At 42.3% G+C, this 22349-nt stretch overlaps 1 protein-coding gene and 1 pseudogene across 7 annotated transcripts in view; both read left to right on the top strand.

Annotated features, from left to right (window-relative positions):
* Positions 1 to 22349, top strand: part of CTDSPL (CTD small phosphatase like) — a 117175-nt gene that overhangs the window by 29313 nt on the left and 65513 nt on the right. The window lies entirely within an intron of this gene.
* Positions 4030 to 4316, top strand: LOC132012530 (non-histone chromosomal protein HMG-14-like; annotated as a pseudogene).

Raw genomic sequence — 22349 nt, 5'->3', positions numbered from 1 at the left:
GCGCCTGGGTGGCTCAGTGGGTTAAAGCCTCTGCCTTCGGCTCAGGTCATGGTCCCAGGGTCCTGGGATCGAGCCCCGCATCGGGCTCTCTGCTCGGTGGGGAGCCTGTTTCCTCCTCTCTCTCTCTGCCTGCTTCTCTGCGTACTTGTGATCTTTGTCTGTCAAATAAATAAATAAATAATCTTTTTTAAAAAGATTACTGTTCATTTTAAAACACGTGTTTTAAAGTTGCTGTGAATTGGTGTGCAAACCATATTCTAACAAACTTGCAGGGTAGAATGGAAAGCTTTAACTGAAAGATATGATCAATATACTATATCTTCACTTCACTTTATTCCTGAAGAATATTTTCACTGGATATAGAATTCTGGGTTGAGTTTTGGTTTTGTTTTTTTTTTTGTTTTTTGTTTTTTGTTTTATTTTTTACCCAGATGCTGTTTTACCATCTCCTGGCATCCTTGGTTTCTGATGAGAAGTCAGTGGTCACTGGATATGATAGTGGTCACTATCATTTTTGACTTTATGGAATTTACCCTTTTTCTCTGGCTGCTTTCAAGATTTTCCTGTCTTTATCTTTGGTTTTATTTATCCTTCTCAGAGTTCATTGAGCTTCTTAAATCTGTAAATTTAGGTTTTATACCAAATTTGGAGAATTTTCAGCCATTATTTCTTCAAATATTTTTCTGCCCCATTCTTTCTCTCTTCTCCTTCTGAGGCTATGGTTATACCTATGATAGACTGGCTTATTCTCTTAATTCCAATATAGTTAACATACGATGTTTTATTAGTTTCAGGTGTACAATATAGCAGTTCAACAATCCTATACAACACTTGGTGCTCATCACAAGTGCACTCCTTCATCCCCATCACCTACTTCACCCATCTCCCCACCCAACTGCCCTCCGGTAACTCTCAGTTTGTAGTTAAGAGTCTGTTTCTTGGTTTATCTCTCTCTCTTTCTTTGGCTCATTTGTTTTGTTTTTTAAATTCCACATATGAGTGAAATCATCTGGTATTTGTCTTTCTCTGACTGCATTATTTCACTTAACATTATATGCTCTTGCTCCATTCATACCATTGCAAAGGGCAAGATTTCGTTCTTTTTTATGGCTGAATAATCCTCCATTGTATATGTGTACCACCTCTTCTATATTCATTCATCTATAGATGGACACTTGAGCTGCTTCTAAAATTTGGCTATTGTAAATAATGCTGCTATAAATATAGGGATGCATGTATTCCTTTGAATTTGTGTTTTTTTAAATTTCTCAGGTAGACACCCAGTAGTATGATCACTGGATTATAGGGTAATTCTATTTTTAACCTCCTGAGGTACTCCATACTGTCTTCTGTAGTGGCTGCACCACTTTACATTCCCATCAGCAGTGCAAGAGTTTCCTTTTTCTTCACATCTTTGCCAATAGTTGTTTTCTGTGGTTTTGATTTTAGCCATTCTGACAGGTGTGAAGAACATCTCATTGTAGTTTTGATTTGCATTTTCCTAATGATGAGTGATGTTGAACATCTTTTCATGTGTCTGTTGGCCACTATGATAGACCTTTTGGTATTGTTGTACAGGTCTGATGTTCTGTGTTTTTTTTTTTTTTTAATTCAGTCTTTTATTTCTCTCTGTTCTTCAGATTGGGTAATTTCCATTGGTCTGTCTTCAAGATCACTGACACTTTCCAATATCATTTCCATTCAATTAAGTTCACCAGTGATTTTTTTTTTGGAAAATTTTGTATATAGGTTTTTTTAAATTATAGAACTTCCATTTGGTTCTCTTTTATAGTCTATTTCTCTGCCAAGATTTTCTGTATATTTCATATATTCTTTTATGCCACTGAGCATAATTATAATAGCTTCTTTAAAATCCTTATCTGCTAATTGCAACATCTGGATTATCTTGGGATTGCTGTTGATTGTCTTTTTTTTTTTTTGAGGGTGGGCTGCATTTTCCTATTTCTGTGTATGTTTAATAATTTCAGATTGTATTCTAAACATTGTACTACTGCATTATAGAGACTCTGGATTCTATTATATTCTTCTGAAGAGGTTTCTCGGGGTTGAGAGAGGTTATTTTTTATTTTGGTTTTTGCCTTAGCTAGTGATTACTTTGGTTGAACTAAAACCACAAACCTTGGCCACTGGGCTAAGCATCTCAGTTCTTGGCTCAGTTATTTTATCCTTAGCTAGGTTGCTGAGAGTCTGCCTCATGCATGCATGTCTAGGAGATTTGGACAGAGTTTTTACACAGAATTTGAGGCTTTCTCTTTCTGGCTCTATTCTTTCTGGGATTCCCTCTTCACTTTCCAGTGGCTGTGGTGGTCCCAAAATCTGTCTCTGAAAGAACTGCATGCTTTCTGTTGGAGTTTTAGCCACTCAGCATGGCACTGACCACAGCCTTCAACCAGGCTAAAAGCTATAAAATTGAGAACCTCATCTATGTCTTTTCCTTTCTCCCACATCTCAGCCCTCCTGCAGAATTTCCCTATTTTTTGTCTTTCTCCAGTGCTTCAGGCAATTGTTTTTATATTTTGTCTGAGTGTACAGCTTTTTCTAGGAGAATTGGTCCTGTAGGAGCTAACTTGCCCATACCAGAGGTGGAACCAAAAGCACACATTTTAAACAACATTTGAAGTGCAAACTTCTCCTTCCTATAATTAGTTCAGATTAGCAAATTTGAAAAATATATCTATAAGTAGATGAAGACATGGGACTTGAGAACTTCTAGAGGAAACTGTCATTTTTAGGGTCTTAGTAAACTACTGTTAACATAATATGTTAACTACTGTTAACATAACAAATAAGCAACATAGTTCATTGTATACTTCAGCATATTAATGAGATACCAGAAGCTTCTTTGTTAAATCTTTTAGTCAAAGTTTCTTTTTCATACTAGCCAACTAAAGATGCCAGGTAGCAACTCACATACGAATTCACAGAATTAAAGGGAGAAACAAAAAATTACCCAATCAGAGTTGGAGATTTTCCCACTGTCAGCAACTGATAGATCAGTTACACACACACACACACACACACACATCAGTAAAAGGCATAGATGAAGACATAAGCCAGATTGATGTTTGTAGAATACTACATTCAGCAACAGGATGCATGTTCTTTTCAGTTGTACATAGCATGTTTACCACATCAGTCAAAATGCTGGACCATAAAACGAGTCTCAATAAAGTTTAAAAATTTGGAATATGTAAAAAATGTAGTAGTATATCCTCTGATTACATTCGAATTAAATTAGAAACCAATAGCAGAAATATATCTTGAGAAACCCCAAATGTTTGGAAATTCAGGAACACACTTGTAAATAATCTGTGTTTCAAAGAAAAAATCACAAGGGTATTCAAAAATAGTTCAACTAAATGATAATGAAAATATAATATCACAATTTGTAGGATACAGCTAAAGTAGTACTTAGAGGAAATTTTAAAGCTTTAAATGTTTGTTTTATAAAATGATTTTTTTAAAGATTTTATTTATTTACTTACTTACCAGAGAGAGAAGAGGGGGCAGAGGGAGAAGGGGAAAGAAAATCCAAAGCAGTCTCTGCTGAGCGCTAGGCTGGCTAGAGGCTTGATCCCATGACCCTGAGATCATAACCTGAACCAAAATCTAGAGTTGGTGGTTCAACTAGGCACCTCAGAAAGAAAAATCTTAAATGCACTGTACAACAGAAATTTCTGTGGCAATGGAAATGTTCTGTATCTGTGTTGTCAAGTCTGATAGCCACTAATCATATGTGGCTTTAGTTCTTAATTAATTTAAATTAATTTAAATTTAGATGCCCACATGTGGTCATTGGCTACCATATCAGAAAAGACAGGTCTAAAACTCAATGACTGAAGGTTTCTTTTTAAGAAAAATATCTAAAATAAGTAGTAAGAAGGACATGAAAAAGATAAGAACAGTGGGGAGGAGCAGCAGTAGCCAGGCCACCCAGCTTCACAAAGGCTCTGCACACACCTGGCCCCACAGGCACAGGCACCAGGCATTCACCCACTTCCCACTATGATGCCCAGGAGGAAGGTCCGCTCCTGCAAGGGGGCAGCAAAAGATGAGCCCAAGAGATCTTTGAGGTTATCAGCTAAACCTGCACCTGCAAAAGTGAAATCGAAGCAAAAAAAGGCAGCAGGAGAGGATAAATCTTCAGACAAAAAGGTGCCTACAGAGGGGAAAAGGGGAGCAAAGGGAAAACAGGCTGAAGTACCTAACCAAGAAACTTACCTGCAGAAAACAGAGAAACAAAAAATGAGGAGAGTCCAGCCCCTGATGAAACAAGAGAGAAAGAAGCCATCTGATTAATATCATTATACAATGTCTTATTAGTGCCCCCGTGTCCCTTTTTGTACAATCCAGAGAAATATTTTTATCAACTGTTTCATAAATCCAATTTTGTAGTAGTTCTAGACATTTTTAAGAAACATTTTTAAGAAAGAGAGAATCCCACTTCATCCTTTTTTTTTTTTAAGATTTCATTTATTTCTTTGACATGGAGAGAGAGATCACAAGTAGGCGGAGAGGCAGGTAGAGAGAGAGAGAGAGAGAGAGAGAGAGAGAGGAAGCAGGTTCCCCACTGAGCAGAGTGCCTGATGCGGGGCTCAATCCCCAGACCCTGGGATCATGTCTTGAGCCAAAGGCAGAGGCTTTTTTTTTTTTTTAATTTTTAATTTTTTATAAACATATATTTTTATCCCCAGGGGTACAGGTCTGTGAATCTCCAGGTTTACACACTTCACAGCACTCACCAAAACACATACCCTCCCCAATGTCCATAACCCCACTCCCCTTCTCCCAACCCCCCTCCCCCAGCAACCCTCAGTTTGTTTTGTGAGATTAAGAGTCACTTATGGGTCTCCCTCCCAATCCTATCTTGTTTCATTTATTCTTCTCCTACCCACTTAAGCCCCCATGTTGCATCACCACTTCCTCATATCAGGGAGATCATATGATAGTTGTCTTTCTCCGCTTGACTTATTTCGCTAAGCGTGATACGCTCGAGTTCCATCCACGTCGTCACAAATGGCAAGATTTCATTTCTTTTGATGGCTGCATAGTATTCCATTGTGTATATATACCACATCTTCTTTATCCATTCATCTGTTGATGGACATCTAGGTTCTTTCCATAATTTGGCTGTTGTGGACATTGCTGCTATAAACATTCGGGTGCACCTGCCCCTTCGGATCACTACGTTGTATCTTTAGAATAAATACCCAGTAGTCAAAGGCAGAGGCTTTAACCCACTGAGTTACCCAGGCGCCCTCATCCTATTTTTTAAGGGTAAATGCTTTTCAATCAGAGGTGAAATCATTTGTTGGTTGTTCATTTTTTGGTACAACCAAAGAATAGTGAGATATTGAATATGGGAGGCTTTGATTGTCTTGTGTGTTAGCTCAACTTTCCATAGATGGGGTAGTTCTTATATCCTATAATACCAAGCATACTAAATGGCATTTTGGAGTCATTTGTGAATTTAATATGTCTTGAGCATTTTAAATTACTTCTATTTGCATGTTGGTTTTGGTAGAATTGTTTCCTAAAGAAAACCACTCCTTGATCTTGGCTCTCCCTGTCAGAATTTTGTGCACTCTGTAACATCTTGGTCTGGTAGTCCAATTTTCCTAGTAACTTGTTAATGTGCTGTGCAAGATTGAAAATTTGAGAATGTAGTGTATGTGATATTAAATTGTAAATTCACATGACTTAACAGATGATAGTGTATTAACATTTGAAGATACTGATACTTGACATACTGTTAAGGAAAATGTGCCTTCAAATTTTAAGCTGGAAGGTCACTGGAATAACTTTTAGAAAAGAATCATAACTACATGATTTTTAAGATTTTCAGTACATATGTTAAGAATTGTATACAAATTGAAATGTTTCTACTGATCCAATAAAAACTCAGTTATGAAAGAAAAAAGATAAGAGCATGTCAGTAAACTGGAAAATAGAAAAAAAAATCGAGAAAAACCATAAATCCAAATGTTTTGTCTTTTAAAAGATCGATAAAATTGATTAGATATATAGATAGCACTCATTACCAAGAACCAGAATGAAAGAGGTGTTACCAGTCCTGCAGACATTAAAAAATAAATAAGGGAATATTATGAACAACTTTATGCCCCCAAAATTCAACAACTTAGATGAATTCTATAAATTCTTTGAAAAATACAGCTCACCAAAACTGACACCTGGGGGCACCTGGGTGGCTCAGTTGGTAAAGCGTCTGCTTTTGGCTCAGGTCATGATCCCAGGGTTCTGGGGTTAAGCCCTGCATCAGGCTCTCTGGTTAACTGGGAGTCTCTTTCTCCCTCTCCCTCTGCTGCTCCCCATGCTTGCACAGTCTCTCTTTCCTTTTTGCAAATAAATAAGTCTATTTAAAAAACAAACAAACTGACACCTGATGAAACAAAAAATCTGAATAGCCCTATGTCTATAAAAAAAATTCTAGTTCAATGGCAAAAACCTTCCCACAAGCAATTTGGAGCTCTCAGTGTTGGTGGGAATGTAAAATGATATAACCAGTTTGGAAAGCCTTTGCTTTGCTTCGCTTCACTTCCCTTCCCTTCCCTTCCCTTCCCTTCCCTTCCCTTCCCTTCCCTTCCCTTCCCTTCCCTTCTCTTCTCTTTTCTTTTCTTTTCTTTTCTTTTCTTTTCTTTTCTTTTCTTTCTTTCTTTCTTTCTTTCTTTCTTTCTTTCTTTTCTTAAGTAGGCTCCATTCATGCCCAGTGTAGAGCCCAACACAGGGCTTGAACTCTGACCCTGAGATCAAGACCTGAGCTGAAATCAAGAGTTAGACACTTAACTGCCACCCAGGCACCCCTCTAGCATTTCTTTTAAAATTAAATATATCCTTATTTGACTCAGCAATTCTCTCACAGTTATTTGCACAAGAGAAATTGAAATATATGTTGACAACACTTATAAAGCCTATGTGTCCACATTAGTAGGAAAATGAATACAGAAGCAGTAGGATACAATGGAATGCTACTTAGCAATATCAAGGAAAAAAATTACTAATACATGCAGCATGTATGAAACTAAGGAACTGAGTGAAAGAAGCCTTCCACAAAAAGGAGTATTTGGTATTTGATTCCATTTCTATCAAATTCTAGAATAGGCAAAACTAATCTTTGGTGGAGGGAAAAATCAAAACAGTGGTTCCTTACAGCAAAGTAGGGATTTTTTAACTCAGGTGTATATATTTATGTAAACTCAGTGTATATACATTTAAGATTTGGGCACTTCATTGAGTATAAATTTTCCCTCAAGAGAAAAATAATGACTGCAGTGCAGTGAATTGAGCTTTTATTGGATCTACCTTTAGAGACAAGAAAAATGTAGTATGAACATTTGTTCTGAGTTTCTTAAGCACTAATAATAAGCAAAGGACCACGGAATAATTAACTAATTAATTAATATGAATCAAGCATTTTCCCTGTCTTCTGGAAACTTGCAATCTGATGAAGGGTATAAAACAAACATACCAATAATACAGTACAGAATATGATACATTCTCGATTAGCAATAGGGACAAGCTGGTGTAGTTGTTCAGGGGAATGAGCATTTTTAGGTTGGAGGAACCGTGGTGGCTGCATGAAGCAGGGGATATATTGAATACCAATGGACAGAAGGCCTCAGCAGGGGAGATGGTATCCCAGGTGCAGAAGGGAGCCTGTGCAGGTGTTGGGAGAGTGTGGAATAAAGGTAGAAAGGTGAGACCAGGGCCCTAAAAACCAGGTTTGGATTTTATTCAATAGATAGGTGGGAGACATTGTGTCTTTGCCCCAGGCCAGGAGACAGATGCTTTAACATAAATGTTACTTAGTAGTACCTAGGAACACTGGAAGCCCAGATGGGATCCCTGACCCCTTCCTCACTGTAAGGCTTTGTTGTAGTCATGTGCTCCCTCGGAGGGGTGCCCAAGCCCTAGCTTCGATTTGAAGAAATTAGATTAGAGGATCTCCATGGCCCTTCCAGTTTCAACAGTCTGTGATCTTGTGGCTGCTTGAAAAAGTTGTTGCTCAAACAGAGTAAATATTTCCTCTTGCAATATTATTGTACTCTCTTAGCCAATTCTTTCTTCATCAAGTCTGGATTGTACTGTTAGATATATTACAAATCCTGTATTCAAGTGTCAGACCTCTGAGCTGTTGCTGGGTGATAATGCTGCTTTTTACAGAGTTTTAACATTTCAAGCTGTTGAACTTTCACATTCTGAAAAAATCACTGATGTCGTGATGTCAAGCCAGATGAGGGTTATCGGGGAAAACTTAAAACACTTCATGGGAATCTGGGAGTTGTGCATCTGTCACGGATGCGTCTGAATAATCTGTGAGACTCCTCACAGAATGCTTACAGCATTCTGGTAATTCCTGAGTGTAAGGAAATGGAATCTTAAAACTGTGTGGAACAACACAATTTCTTTGGATGAAAAGAGTATCTTTAACCACGTGAGTTTTTATTTATGGTTTTATTATTGTATCTGATGTCTTCTGCTCTTTGGTCCCAAAGATCAGAGTCCCCCAAAATATATATTGAATCATTAGATGCATGATGAAAAATTAACTTTCCATCTCTAAGTATCCAGGTCCAAGTGGACACCTGCTGTGTCAAGTGTGAAGGAAAGATAACAGAGATACTCTTTCCTCCAGACCGCTGGGTTCAAGCATTTCATGTGAGAAAAGAAAAGATAGGCTGAGAAAGTTGTGTGGTGTGGGAACACAAACTCCTCGGGAAGAAAAAGAGAAAGAAAGGTAGCCCAGAGCACCCAGAGCACTAATAAATTTGCCATGGCTGTGGTGGTTTTCTTAGCATCCATTCACTTTACATCTTAAGGGGGAGAGAAACCAAATCCTGACCTCATCAGAACACCAGACTATCTCTCTCCAGGTGTCTCAGTTATCTATGCTCTGTGAACTTGGCAGAGATGGTCTTTTACAGGGAGGGTCTTCTCTCAGGGATCCCCAGAGAGAGGGGTCTCAGATCAGAGCTGCTTCAAATGAGTAAGGGATGTGCCTCTAGACCCAGGCCCCAATTAAGGGGGGTGGTGTTTTTCTTTTGCTGGGAAATGAGGAATACCACATCAGAGACTCTCTTCCATTTTAAAAGTATTTCACTGAAATATCTGCTTTCTGGCTATTGGCAAATAGCATGTTTTAAAGCCAGATATCCTGTCCAAATAGTAATAACAATATCACAACTTCAGTCACTAATACGCTTTCCCCTTTCTTCAATTTATTTAAAACAATTTTTCTTGTGGTTATAAAAGAAACTACAGAAATCATAGAAAACATACAAAATGTAGAGACAAAAAAGTCATGCATAATGCCACAACTTAAAGGCATTAATTGTTGCTAGCTTTTTTATTACTCTCCTTGCCTTTTGACTTTCTCTTACATATGTGCATGTATAATGTCATAAGGGGATCATGGGAAGTATAGCACATGGATAGCTTAATATGTCAGCTATTTTTCACATGAGAATTTTTCTCAAATTATAAAAACCCTTAGAGAATATCATATTTAATGACTATAGAATAGTCAATCTCTTCTGTGGACATAGCATCACTTTTTAAAATAGTACCTCACAGATGCAACATGTGGGGCTTGGGGGGTAGGAAAGGAATAAATGAAACAAGATGGGATCAGGAGGGAGACAAACCATAAGAGACTCTGAATCTCACAAAACAAACTGAGGATTGCTGGGGGGAGGAGGCTAGGGAGAGGGTGGTGAGAATATGGACACCGGGGAAGGTTTGTGCTATGGTGAGTGCTGTGAAGTGTGTAAACCTGGCGATTCACAGACCTGCATCCCTGGGGCTAATAATACATTATATGTTAATTTTAAAAAGTACCTTGCTCTTAGACTTTTAGATTGTTTCCAATGTTCTGTTGTAAAAGCAACAATATCCTTGGTTGCCGGAGATACACTTCTGTGTCTGGGGAAGGAAGAGAAATGCTTAAGTTTGCCAGGGTGCCTGATAACCCTAACTGAGCCTTGTCAGGGCCTTTGTCTGGCTTTCTGTGGATGCTGGGTCCAGACTGAAGGAACAGAATGGGAGTCTTCCAATTCACTGATGATGGCAGGAGCCACTCTGTATATATGCTGCCCTTCCCAGGGGACAGGCAGGCTCTGGGAATGGGAGTCCATCCCAGGGTACAACCCCCCTGTTCCCAGTAGCCCTGGTAGGCCCAAGGACCTAACCCTTCCTCACTCTCTTTTTCTCAGAAAGAATGCCTTTTAATGGGCTCCCAGATGGCTGTGGTCATAGATACTAAAACAGAGGAGCTTGAAATGGCTTGGAGCCTACTTGGCCTAATAACAACAACAACAACAACAACAGTAGCTAATATTTATTGGGTATCTGCTTTGATGTGTGAAGTGCTTTACATACATCATGTTATTGAATTTGCAGACCCTTTGTTCTGAGAGCAAGAAGTATTGCTGCCCCCTGGAAAACAAGCAAGATAGGCTCTGAGAATATACAGAGTGTTTGGAGCCCAGTCCCACCATTTACCAGTAGCTCTATGACTTGGCAGATGTATCAGTCAGGAATGCATTTAGCTGCAAAACTCAGAAAACCCAACCAAGAGTGGCTTAAATAAGTAAGTAGTGGAGCACCTGGGTGGCTCAGTGGGTTAAGCCTCTGCCTTCGGCTCAGGTCATGATCTCAGCGTCCTGGGATCGAGCCCCGCATCTGGCTCTCTGGTGGGTGGGGAGCCTGCTTTCTCTTCTCTCTCTGCCTACCTCTCTGCCTACTTATGATCTCTCTCTCTGTCAAATAAATAAATAAAATCTTTAGAAAAAAAAAGGTAAGTAGTTATTTCTCAGGCACAATGAGAATCCTGAAAGGAGCCAGTCCAGGGCTCACACAGTGTCATCAGGGACTCAGTCTCTTTCCTTCCTACCTGTGCTGTTCCTGGCACGTGGCTTTCCTCCTCATGGTGGCAGATGGCTGCTACATCTGAAGCAGGAAGGAGAAGTAGGGCAGAAAGCAGGGCCAGTTGCTCCATCAGGAAGGCAGAAGCTTTTTCCTAAATGCTCGCTTATGTCTGATTGGCCAGAAGTTGTTATGTGGCCACTTAGGTGTAAGGGGCTCTTTGGGAGAAGTTTCAGCTGCACGCACTGCTGTCCCTAAAGAGGTCAGTGTTCTGTTGGAAAGGGAGGCAGGGGGATGTTTGATGGGTGAGCTGGCATCAGTGGCTGTATCAGCAAGTCATTTAATATCTTGGAAGCTCAGTTGTTCCTCTGGTAAGAATTCCTTCCTATTCTAGTCGGGCTTTTTCAACCTCTAGGAGGTGTGTCAGCATATGGGAGCTCCTTGGGACAAGGGGAACCCTCAGGCCTGGGTCCCAGCCACATACACTCCATTCACCCAGGGCCTCTGTACTTCCCAGCAGGCCCCCTAACACCTCATCACTCAGGATGTACCAGGAACTCTAAGTACCTACTGTCTGACCATCACTTTAGAACTGGGCTTCCAGGGCTCCTTACCCTGGGGATTCTCCCAGGCATGCAAAACTGGGCTCTTTGCTACATTTATCTCTTGCTTCTACTGCCCTCTCTACTGTCTCACCCTAGCTTCTTCCTTGCTGCCAGTGCTGTGTCTCACAGTCAAATCCCCCCCAAAGAGATGATGTCTTGGGTCAAACAGTCATCACTCATGAGGAGCATCACAGGCAGAGTCTTACACCAGGCCACTCCAGTGGTCCCCAGTCACCCTTTAGCCACAGAACACACTGTGGCTTCTTTCCTTGGTAGAGACCTGTGGCGTGGCAGGTGGTAACAGATCCCACTCCCCCCACAGATATATTATATCAGAGTCTTGGGCACAAAGCTCTGAACAACTGTAGGGACAGGGCACCATGCACCTTGAAATGCACAGGAGTTCTGTTCCAGGAAACTCTGTTACCCTGAAGTCAAGTAACAGGGAGGTACAGGCCCAGCTGGGCCTCTCTGGGCCCTGAGAGTCAAATGCCAGAGCCAGGCAAAGATGGCTGGCTTGCTTAAGACCGTGAGACAGGGGCCCTGGGTGGCTCAGTGGGATAAGCCTCTGCCTTCGGCTCAGGGTCCTGGGATCAAGCCCCACATGGGGCTCTCTGCTCAGCAGGGAGCCTGCTTCCCCCTACCCCCCTCTGTGCCTGCCTCTCTGCCCACTTGTGATCTCTGTCTGTCAAATAAGTAAATTTAAAATATATATATATATATATATATATATATATATATATATATATAGTCTAAGACAGGGTAGGTTGGGGGTTGCAGGCGTGATTCCTTGTACCTGGCCATTGGAGAGCCATGCACCAACCTGGGCCATGGGCTTACTAACAGCAGGGCAGAGAGGAGAATGTGGGTTCTCTGAAGAAAGGGAGGAAAGGTCTTGGGAAAAGGCTATTACTGGTCAGATTGCTGGCATTCCTGAGGAGGACCTTGTTTGAAAAGCAGGCTGCTGTTAGCTGCACTCTCCGTCCCAAGCCACCCAGAGGTGAGAGGCAGTTATCAGGACAAATGAGGGAATGTGTGTGCACATACTTTGAAATGGTGACTCACTCCAGAGGCCTCCTCGTTGGTGTTATTACAGCTGCTGCTGCTGCCGCAAAATAGCTTTGAACCCTGAGGTGTGAGGCTGCCTAGAGGTAGGGGCAGGGAGTTGGGGGTGGGGGGACTTGCAGGGCAGCCTGAGACATGAGACCCTGTGGTCAGTGATGGGCAGTGATTGGGGAAGGGACCTGCAGGATGGATGAATAAGGCTCTATCTCCTCTGTAGTGGCTGTAGGGTATTTGTGTGATTTCTGGTAGATAGAGAGATCTGGGCCTGAGGGTCGAATGGCAGAGCCAGGCAAGGATGCCCTTGTTGGTGCAAGGCTGTCCAAGCCAACCATCGGCAGAGGGTGTGGCACACCTCCACCAGATCCTGTCCCTGTGGGCCATGCAACAGCTTCATAGCAAACTGGGCACAAGCTCAGAGTCTCTTGAGACAGAAATCCCATTGTCCCTTTTCTCTCATTCACCCTGCATCCCTCTTGAAGCTGCGGCGGGTCAGGGCACTGCCACTGCTGGGCAGAGTTCCTGCCAAGTCCATGCAGTCGTTTCCGGCTGGTGCCAGGTCTGCCAGCCAGCTTCCCACAGCCACTGCCACTGGGCAACTGGTTTGTAGAAGCGGCTCACGCATAAGCTGTAACAGTGTCAGCAGAAAGTATTGGGTGGACCTCCCTCCCTCCCTAGATCCCTACCACACGTTCGCTGGCCCCGGGACTTCTACTTCAGCCTGTCCAGGGCAAGAGAGCTGTACAGCAAATCTCCTGAGCATGAACAGTTCTGTGGAATAAAATTGGCTCCGTGGGCTGGCTGCCTTTCAGACGGCCAGCCAAATGGCCCTCTGCTAAAACTCTGAACTTGATTATGTGACATTTTTGTTTGAATCAGAGAGGAAAGCTGGATTCCTGAGCAGAGCCAAGCTGGTTATGGCTCTTGTTTCAGCTGTTTAGCACTAACTCCCTTTGGGGAAGAGTCCTCACTGAGCCCCTTTTTAGACACCCAGGAGAAGAAGGAGAGGCACACGCTCTCAAGCTTTAGAGGCCACTCCAGCAGGTGGAAAATCCAGGGTACTTGTCTCACCCACACTGAGAAAAAGCTTTGTTTGTGAAGGGCTATGCCAAGGGAGAATTGGCTCACCCTAGTGCTGACCCACTGGAAGAGATGGGATCGGGGTTGACCATCAGGGGTGAGAGGTCCCCTTCCAGTCCCTGGCCAGAGCAGAGCTCCAGACCCTCAGACAAGGCACAAAGAAGGGCACAGCTCACCCTTGTCTGGGCACTCAGCCCTCAGCAGTCTGCTCAGCACCCTTTCCATGTGGGAAACACGTATGGCCATGAGTCCCCGTCATTCCCACATTCCAGGACACATCTCCCTGCTGTGTCATGATCCAAATTTCTGCCACTTCCTTCTCCACGTTCTGTGATCTGGAAAAGTGGTTTTTCTGCCCATCCTTGCATCTTGACTACAATAGCACAACAGCCTCATGAGGCTTCCTGCCTCTGGGTCTCATCATCGTCGTCGTCAGCAGCATCCTGTATATATTTCTAGCATAACTTGCCGGAGCATGGCGCAGTCTAATTATTCCTCTGTTGGGAAGCTCTCAGTGCCTCCTCACTGCCTGCAAGAGACAGAAGAAAATGGGAGAACCTTCCTTTGAGATTTGGTTCCCACTTGCCACTCTGAGTCTTAATACATTTTGTCCTGCCCACAGCTCCAAACACAGACGCTCAGGAAACACTGAGAGATGGAGTGAATGAATATAAAAATTAGGAAGCCAAATAAGAGTTCTTTGGTGTTCTTAAATTTTCTATAGAAGTATCATGCTAATATATGTGTGAGATTAGTCATTGATAATCTTTTTATGGTTTTCTTGAGCTATATCTCTTATCCAAAGAATTGGGAACCCTTCTTATTTTAAAAAAACGGCGAGGTTTATAGAATATATAAGGAAATTGAAAGTCAAATAACATTTTGATCTTTAATTTTTGAATTTGTAGCTCAGACAATGCTTCCAAAAAGGATCTCGGTCATTTGCTCTTTTTTTAGCCAGTCGCTTCTCTAGTCAAATTTTAAAAGGTTTGGAAGAACATGTGATTTTTAAAATATCCTGGAGGACTTTTCCACGCCTGGGCAGCTCATGGGTCAATGCACAGCTATTTTTCTGTGTAAGTAGAGTGAGAGTGTGCTCTGCCAGTTCACTGAAGGTTGGGGGCCTGGTTGTCTGAACTGGGAGGTTGGATGGAAGGATCTTTTTTCCCCTCTTGTGCCACAGCTGGGCTTCACTACAGAACTGCAGACATGTGCTATCCCGTTTGTGTTTGCATGCGTGTACCTGCTGCAAGGTATTTTCTTCTGAGCTGATCCCTTTAAATTGTGGGGAGTCTGACTCCTGTGTCAAAGGTATAGCACACAGGTGTGAACAAAGTAGTCATTTGGAGAGTAGTGCCAAGATAGTGTAGACTGAACCATGTAGGAGTTAGGAATAGCTTTGGAATATACAACTCCAAATAAGATACAGTTTCCAGCTGATTTGAAGGCCTACTATTTTTTAAGGTTTGAGCCATGCTTATAGGCACCTTCTGGTCAAATGAGGGTGGAGGAGCCGGGACTGGCACCCAGGGATCGAGTTCCCAGCCCAGCTCTGCAATTCATCCATTGATTTCCCTGGGAGTTGTATAGTACCTTTCAATTTAAAGGGTTGGGTCAGTCTGTTCTTGTGCTGCAGATCCTCTCTCTAGCCTTCTCCACCCTGTCCTGTGCTCTGGAAGCTGATCAGTAGGGACTATATGAATGGGCTTCCTTGCTTCCTGGCCCCCTATTGCATTCTTACCCTATAAGGAAATTATCATACAGGACATTAGGGGACAGGGAGTGGCAGAGGAATAGGGCCAAAGTATTGATTCTCCTGGCTCCTCCTTGTATCTGTCTCCTGGCAGGCAGCCCTTTCCCCAGGGCACTCTGTCTGAAGGTTCCAGTAGCCTCTTCTCTCTCACCCTTTTGGTCCTTAGGATGTAACTGTGGCACTGTTACGGGTCCCAGAACACTACAATGTGGTTCCCCTAGTCCCTGCCCACCCTTTATAAATGGCCCTTTTATTAAACTCTCCTCAAATTACCCAGTTTGAGAGTACCATCTGTTTCCTGCCAGAACCCTGATGGATACAGTTCCTAAGATCTTTTCCAGCTCTGAAAAAAGATGCCTGCAGGGGAGGAGCTGCCCCTTTGGGGCTCCCATTTTTCACTCACGCCTCCCTTCATGGTTCACCAGGATCAGGGGAGGGAGGGACTGGTAGAAACATGATCTCTAGAGCACAAAGTCACTAGGATAAGAATCACCCGTGCCTTGGTAGGCATAGGCTGTTAGAACCCTGATTTTCAAAGAATACACGGGCGTGCTCTTCCTCTGTGGTCAGTGGTGGACTTTCCCCACCTTTCTCTAAGGGCGGCTCACACCATTTGAGGTAGGACTGTCCCTCCTACCCCTTGCTGCCTCTGTGACTTTGAGCAAGTGACTTCCCCCTCTGAGCCTCAGCACCTTTCCTTCTAACCTGGAGTTGGTAACGCCTTCCCTGGCCTGCACATGACTGTTAAGAGGTGCAAAGGAGGAAGTCTGTGGGAAACCGCTTTGATGAACATCAAGTTCAGGACTAAAGAGGATTGTAGTCATAAACAGCTTTTATTGTGGTAGGGGTCACAGGCAGGGCACAGAGCCCAGTGGGACATTACCCCTGCTTCCGTCCTGGCCAGAAACCTGCCTTCATTCATTGTGTCCTGCTATGTGCACTTGCTGAGACATACGTGGCTCCCAGAGTGTCAATTTCAGGATCAAAGTGTGACCTCAGAGATACCAGATTACAGAATCATGTCATCAGACAGCAAGAGCAGCTTTCTGACATTCCTGGAATTCAGATCCCGGCCTTAGCAGTCTTAGGTGACTAGTTATGGCCCTTCCAAAAGCAGCTGCTTCAAAATAGTTCTAAGAGAGGATAAAGGATTTGAATATATTTTATTTATACATTTTTAAATATCAAAGTTATCACAGAGACTTCTTGGCATACAAGAAAAATACCTGCTTGTAGACTACATATTTCAAGTCCAGTTTTTTTCTTTAAAAAATTATAAAGGGGCTTAAAGAATTATCATATTCACTTGGTACTGTCGCTCTTGTTAGGCCATATGCATACAGTCCACATGTGTAGACAAGTGGCAGAGCTGGGGGAGGCAGGAGGAGCTAAAGAAATGACAGGCTATGAGTCCATGGCATTCAGTGCCCTAGTGGATACACAATTCACTGTATTTATTACCCAGCAGCTCAGTACTCTGCACAGAGCAATGTGCATGAATGGTAAGAGCATAGTACTTAATGGGAAAAAAGAAGAATGAAATGCACAAACTAGTATTTCAGTAAGTTAAAAATAGGTGCATAGATACACCCATTGCACATTTAGTAAGCACTGTTGTGGACATAAGGATACACCTCAGGCATATTAGGAAATATCTCTGTGGGGCAAGGGGGACCGAAATGGGCTGTAGACATAAAAGGAAAAAACTGCTTGTATACGTAATACAGTGTTAATCAGGAACTGTTGCATATGGCAAATGCAGCCTGCTGCTCCTGAGGTATAAAACAAACCAAAAGAAAGTCCTCAGTTTTTCTTTATCTTTTAGGTTTTAAAAGAAACCTAAAAAGGGTTTTACTGTTAGGTTTGAATGGTCTTCCCCCATAGCCCTCATTGTAGCCCCTGAACCACAGTGTAACGTTAATGGTACAAAAGTAATCTGTGTAGGGTGAGAGCACAGACACGGCACGAAAGCTGTGTAGAAACCACACGAAGGGAAGGATGCTGTGAGCCGCCCCTCAGGCTCACTTCTGGCAGTGCCCCCCAAGTGGGCCAAGGTCCATCACAGCAGGCAAGACTATTCCAAATATGGTTCTCTTTTGTTTAAAAAAAAAAAATCCCTTAGGGAAAGTAGAAGATATAGCAAATGCATGTAAACTTATCAGAAGAGCCTTCATAAAATATTTTGAGCAATACACCCTGCTTTCTCCTTTTGATGTGTTTACTTTTAATCTCTTATGGGTAATTTTTTTTTCTGCAGAAGTGATATCCCATGTCTACATATTCCCTTTTTACATAAATTACACTTTACATCCTTATCCTAGTTATCTTCCCTTAATGTTGCATTTAACAATATTTTTCCATTTTGCTACATGGACTGTCAGCATCATTTTTAATGGCCATGTAATACTTTATTGACTGAATATACCAACACTTACTAGAATGACATTTAAGCTGCTTTCCACTTATCCCCAACATATAAGTAATGCAGAAAACGCTGCATGTAACCTCTTCATATTTTAAATAAGTCCCTTAGGGTAGATTCAGGAAATGGAATTACTAGGTGAAAGAGTATACAAAAAGCATCTGTACCTTTGATACAAATTACTAAATTGCTTTCAAAAAGGATAGTAGCAATTTGCACTTACAACAGTAATACATTCTTTTAGCAACATGGTGTTTAAAAGTTCTTTATTGCCAATTTAATAGTTCACATGCATTGATTTTATTTTTGTGTTTCTTTGATTAATAAAGATATTGAAATTTTTCTAAGTTTGAGATTAGTACATTTGTTTATATTACTATTTGGGTGGTTTTGGACTTTTCTTTTCAATTTGTACCCAATCCTTACCCAGTGTTTAGTAGTTGTCATGATTCTGCAACTGTTTTTCATTTTCCCTTTAAAATGTTAAAAAAAAATTTTTATATAAAATGTTTTTCTTTAAAGAATCTGATACTGATTCATTGGTGTTTTTTGTTTATTTTGTTAGCCAGATAAAAATTAAGATACTGTTGGTTAAATTTGAGAAAGAAATTTTACAGCAAGGCATAATGAAAAATGCACTGAATCAAGGGCTTTATAGGCAGATAAAATGACGGTTCAGTACCTGACTGTGATGTCCTGGCTGGGCAGATCACTCAAGCGTTCTGAGCCTCTCTGTCTTCACTTCTGCCATGGAAATTATGACCCACCTTCAACCTGTGGGACTGGCTGGGCTTATGAACAAACACTGGCATGGTGGATTTTCCCAGTAAACAGGAATCCTCTTCCTGCTCCTTGCCCTCCAGATCCTAGGGCTGAGCAGGCTGCTAAGGGGGCGCTGAGCGGCTGGTCAGGAGAAACAAGCTGTGGTTCTTACCCAGGACTACCTGTGGCGTGCCCAACCCTGCCCCAGGGGCCCCCTGTTTCCTTCCAGGCAGGAGGTCCAGGGACTCGGGTTAGTTGCTGTCCCCCTCCAGTGGGTCTGAACAAGAGGGTTGTTGTTCTGGCCTATCGGATTACCAGCTTCCTGTTTGTCCTGGTATAGCTGTGTTCTCTCAGTCAGCAGTAGGAGGGAAAGGAATAGTCCTAGATGGGTAACCTAGGTTCTCTAATTCCTCCTGCAGTGGGAAAGCCTGGCCCTTCTCACCAGGGGCTCTGTGATCCTGATCATTTGAGCAGGCTCGACACCAAGTCCCATGTGTGGGGAGGGAATAAAGGAAGGAATGGCAAGTCTCCATTGCTTGGAATTCAGAACTGTGGTGCCCAGGTTCTAATGCCAATGGATTTCAGTTATATGGTGATTAAACATTAAACTTTAATTCCCCACAAAGTGAATGCACCACACCTTCCCATTCTCTTCATATTCTGGGAAGGGTGGTTAAGTCATGAACAGGATTCAAATCCCAGCCCCCCTGTGTGTGACTTTGAGCCAGTGACTTACCCTCTGCGTGCTTCAGTGTCCCTATCTCTAAAATGGGAGAATAATAGTAACTGCTTTGTAGGGTTGCTATGAAGGGTAAATGAAGTAGTGTGAATAAAGTATTAGCACAATGCTAGGCCAAGTATTCTAGCACAATTCTTAGCACAATTCTAGCACAAGTATTAGCACAAATCTAGGTCACAGATAGAGTGACCCTACAACAGTTTGCATAAGGCCCTAAGATTTTACTTGTTGAATTCCCTTTGAATCTATGGTTCTCAGAGGCTGGACTATATTCTTCTCTTCAGAGATCTGGAAGTTCAGTATAGAGGTAATTTGATGAAATTTCTCAGTTATTTGAAGCAGATAATACTTGCAAAGAATGTGCATCAAGAGTACAGAAGATATATTCCTAAAAAGTTGGTCATAGAATAGAACGAATATTTTATTTTTATTGGCTCAGTGGGTTAAGCCTCTTCTTTCTGCTCAGGACATGATCTCAGGATCCTGGGATCCAGCCCCACATCGGGCTCTCTGCTCAGCAGGGAGCCTACTTCCATCTCCCCCTCTGCCTGTCTCTCTGCCGACTTGTGATCTCTCTCTCTCTCTGTCTAATAAATAAATAAAACCTTTTTAAAAAATAAAAAAAAAATAAAATTTAGGGCTATATTTCCATGGAAAAAGTTGCTTGCTGCTGAAACCAATGTCCTTTTGTCCTTGACAAATACATAGAGGTTGAATTACATTGTGCAGGGTGGGGGCCAAGGGCGCTGTGAGAGGTGTGAGCTTAGCACATGTGAATGTGGACTGTGATGTCTGGGGGAGATGAGACGGTGGGGTATAGCTCTTCTCAAGCTCCACTGGTTCCAAGGTCAAGGCTCCTGCCCTGTAGGCAAAGTCCCAGCCTCTGCCCTGCTTTATGACTGTCAGTAGGGCTTTGTTAGGTGGTGATTTTGTCCTGTGTCTTTCATGGGTGCTAGGACAGACGCAGAGCCTACAGTGAGTATGTAGGTAATTTAAGTCACTTCATTCCCTTGCTTCTTTCAAAACAAATTTATCATGGGCTGACTCAGTTTATTGCTGTACTCAGGAAATCGAAGCAAAGGGTGAGCCCTCGATGTGGTTATGGCCACTGCTACATTCACTTTTCCTCAGTGTGCTTTGCTGACATGACTGAATACTAAGTCAGAGCATAGTACCTTTTGGGTTTCACAGACTTGGGGAGATCCCTTTTGGTAACAATTTTCAGCGCGCTCAGAACTTCAGAACTGAGTCGAGGCTGTAGAGTGATGACTTCTTTTCTGTTACTCAGCAAGAACTGGGAGAGAATTCACAGAGGGGCAGCAAGATGTAAGAAGCAGGTAGAGCTGTGCATCTGGAACGGGGTAGGCTGAGGGATGAAGGAATAACAGAGTCTTCTTGATCTGGGGTGTAGATTACTTGCTTACTTTTCCACCGAACACCCAACAAGAAAACCCTTTGGCCAATAATAAGGATTTCTTTGCAGGCAAATAGATTTTCTTTAACATTTTAGTGAACTTCCAAAACGGATTTCAGATTCTCTTACTAGGAAGGGCAAGATGTGAGGGAGCAGCAAGAAGCAGGAAGCTCCGAACACCTGGGTGGCAGGTGTGACCCTCTCCGCAGAGAAGGGAGGAGCAGGACCCTGATAATGCTTAAAAGTCAACAGCTGTCATTAGGAAAATCTCTTTAGTTAATTACAGTTTAGCATATTCATTTGTAACTTTGAAGCACCTTGATTTATCGTGTCTTGGGGGGGCGTCTAGAATGACTGTACCAGCAGGGAAAGGTGGATACTACTGTGGCTCCCCCTGGAGGAGGGGAGGCCAGCTCCTTCTGCAGTCAACCCCAACCACTCCTTCCTTCCATCCAGGCAGATGTTTTCAGGCCTCAAGAGTAATTTCTGGAATAGGGCATTGTAGTACCTAGCTTCTTGTTGGTTTGGAAATACTTCTTTTATGGGTGGTTTTGTATTAGGAATCTATGGGGTGTTAGCCAGGCTTCAAGCTACTGAGGCATCAGTTGACCACAAGAGGCAGAAGAGTTCCCATGTGTTTAGGGTGGGAAGGAGGGAAGAGATGTTAGCTGAGGCCAGGTATTGGGGTTGATTGGGGGAGGGGGTAGCATGGGAACCAGCCCAGGTTCAGTAATAACTGGGAAGAGGCAGAAATGTATTAGGAGGGGCGCCTGGGTGGCTCAGTGGGCTAAGCCTCTGCCTTTGGCTCAGATCATGATCTCAGGGTCCTGGGATCGAGCCCCACATCAGGCTCTCTGCTCAGCGGGGAGCCTGCTTCCTCTTCTCTCTCTGTCTGTCTCTCTGTCTACTTGTGATCTCTATCAAGTAAATAAATAAAATCTTTAAAGAAAAAAGAAAAAGAAATGTATTAGGAATCTGGTTATCATTTCAAAGGGAGTCTGACACTTAACAAACAAGGAACCTTAACTACTTGTAGGGTTTGTGAGAGCCTGTAAATGAGTAACCTTCCCATTCCACAAATATTTCATAAACATTACCTACACATTAGGCACTATGTGATAAACCCTCACAAGTCTGCTTTGTTATTTCTGTTATTCTGTCTTCATCATCACCATAGCCCTAACACCAGCCCTGGTCTATTTTCAACCATAGCTTCCCCCTTTTGTTTTATTTATTTTATTGTTAATTGAAATATAATTGACATTTTTGCTTCAGGTATACAACATAGTGATATGACAGCTCTATATATCACTCGGTACTGACGATGAAAAGTGTAATCAACACCTGTCACCACACTGTACTTATTTATTTTATAACTGGAAGTTTGTAACTCTTAACTTCCTTCACCTATTCTACCCATCCTCCCACCCTCTCCCCTCTGGCAACTTTTAGTCTGTTCTCTGTATTTATGAGTTTGTTTCTTTTGTTGTGGTATATCTGTTCATTTCTTTTATTTTTTAGATTCCACATATGAGTGAAATTATAAGGTCTTTGTCTTTATCTGGCTTATTTCACTTTCGCTTCTACTTTTTAAATGCGTACTCTGGGGC

Source organism: Mustela nigripes, chromosome 2, assembly GCF_022355385.1.
Source record: "Mustela nigripes isolate SB6536 chromosome 2, MUSNIG.SB6536, whole genome shotgun sequence".
NCBI lineage: Eukaryota > Metazoa > Chordata > Mammalia > Carnivora > Mustelidae > Mustela > Mustela nigripes.
Note: the sequence above shows the minus strand (reverse complement) of the source record. Positions and strands in the feature narration are given on the sequence as shown.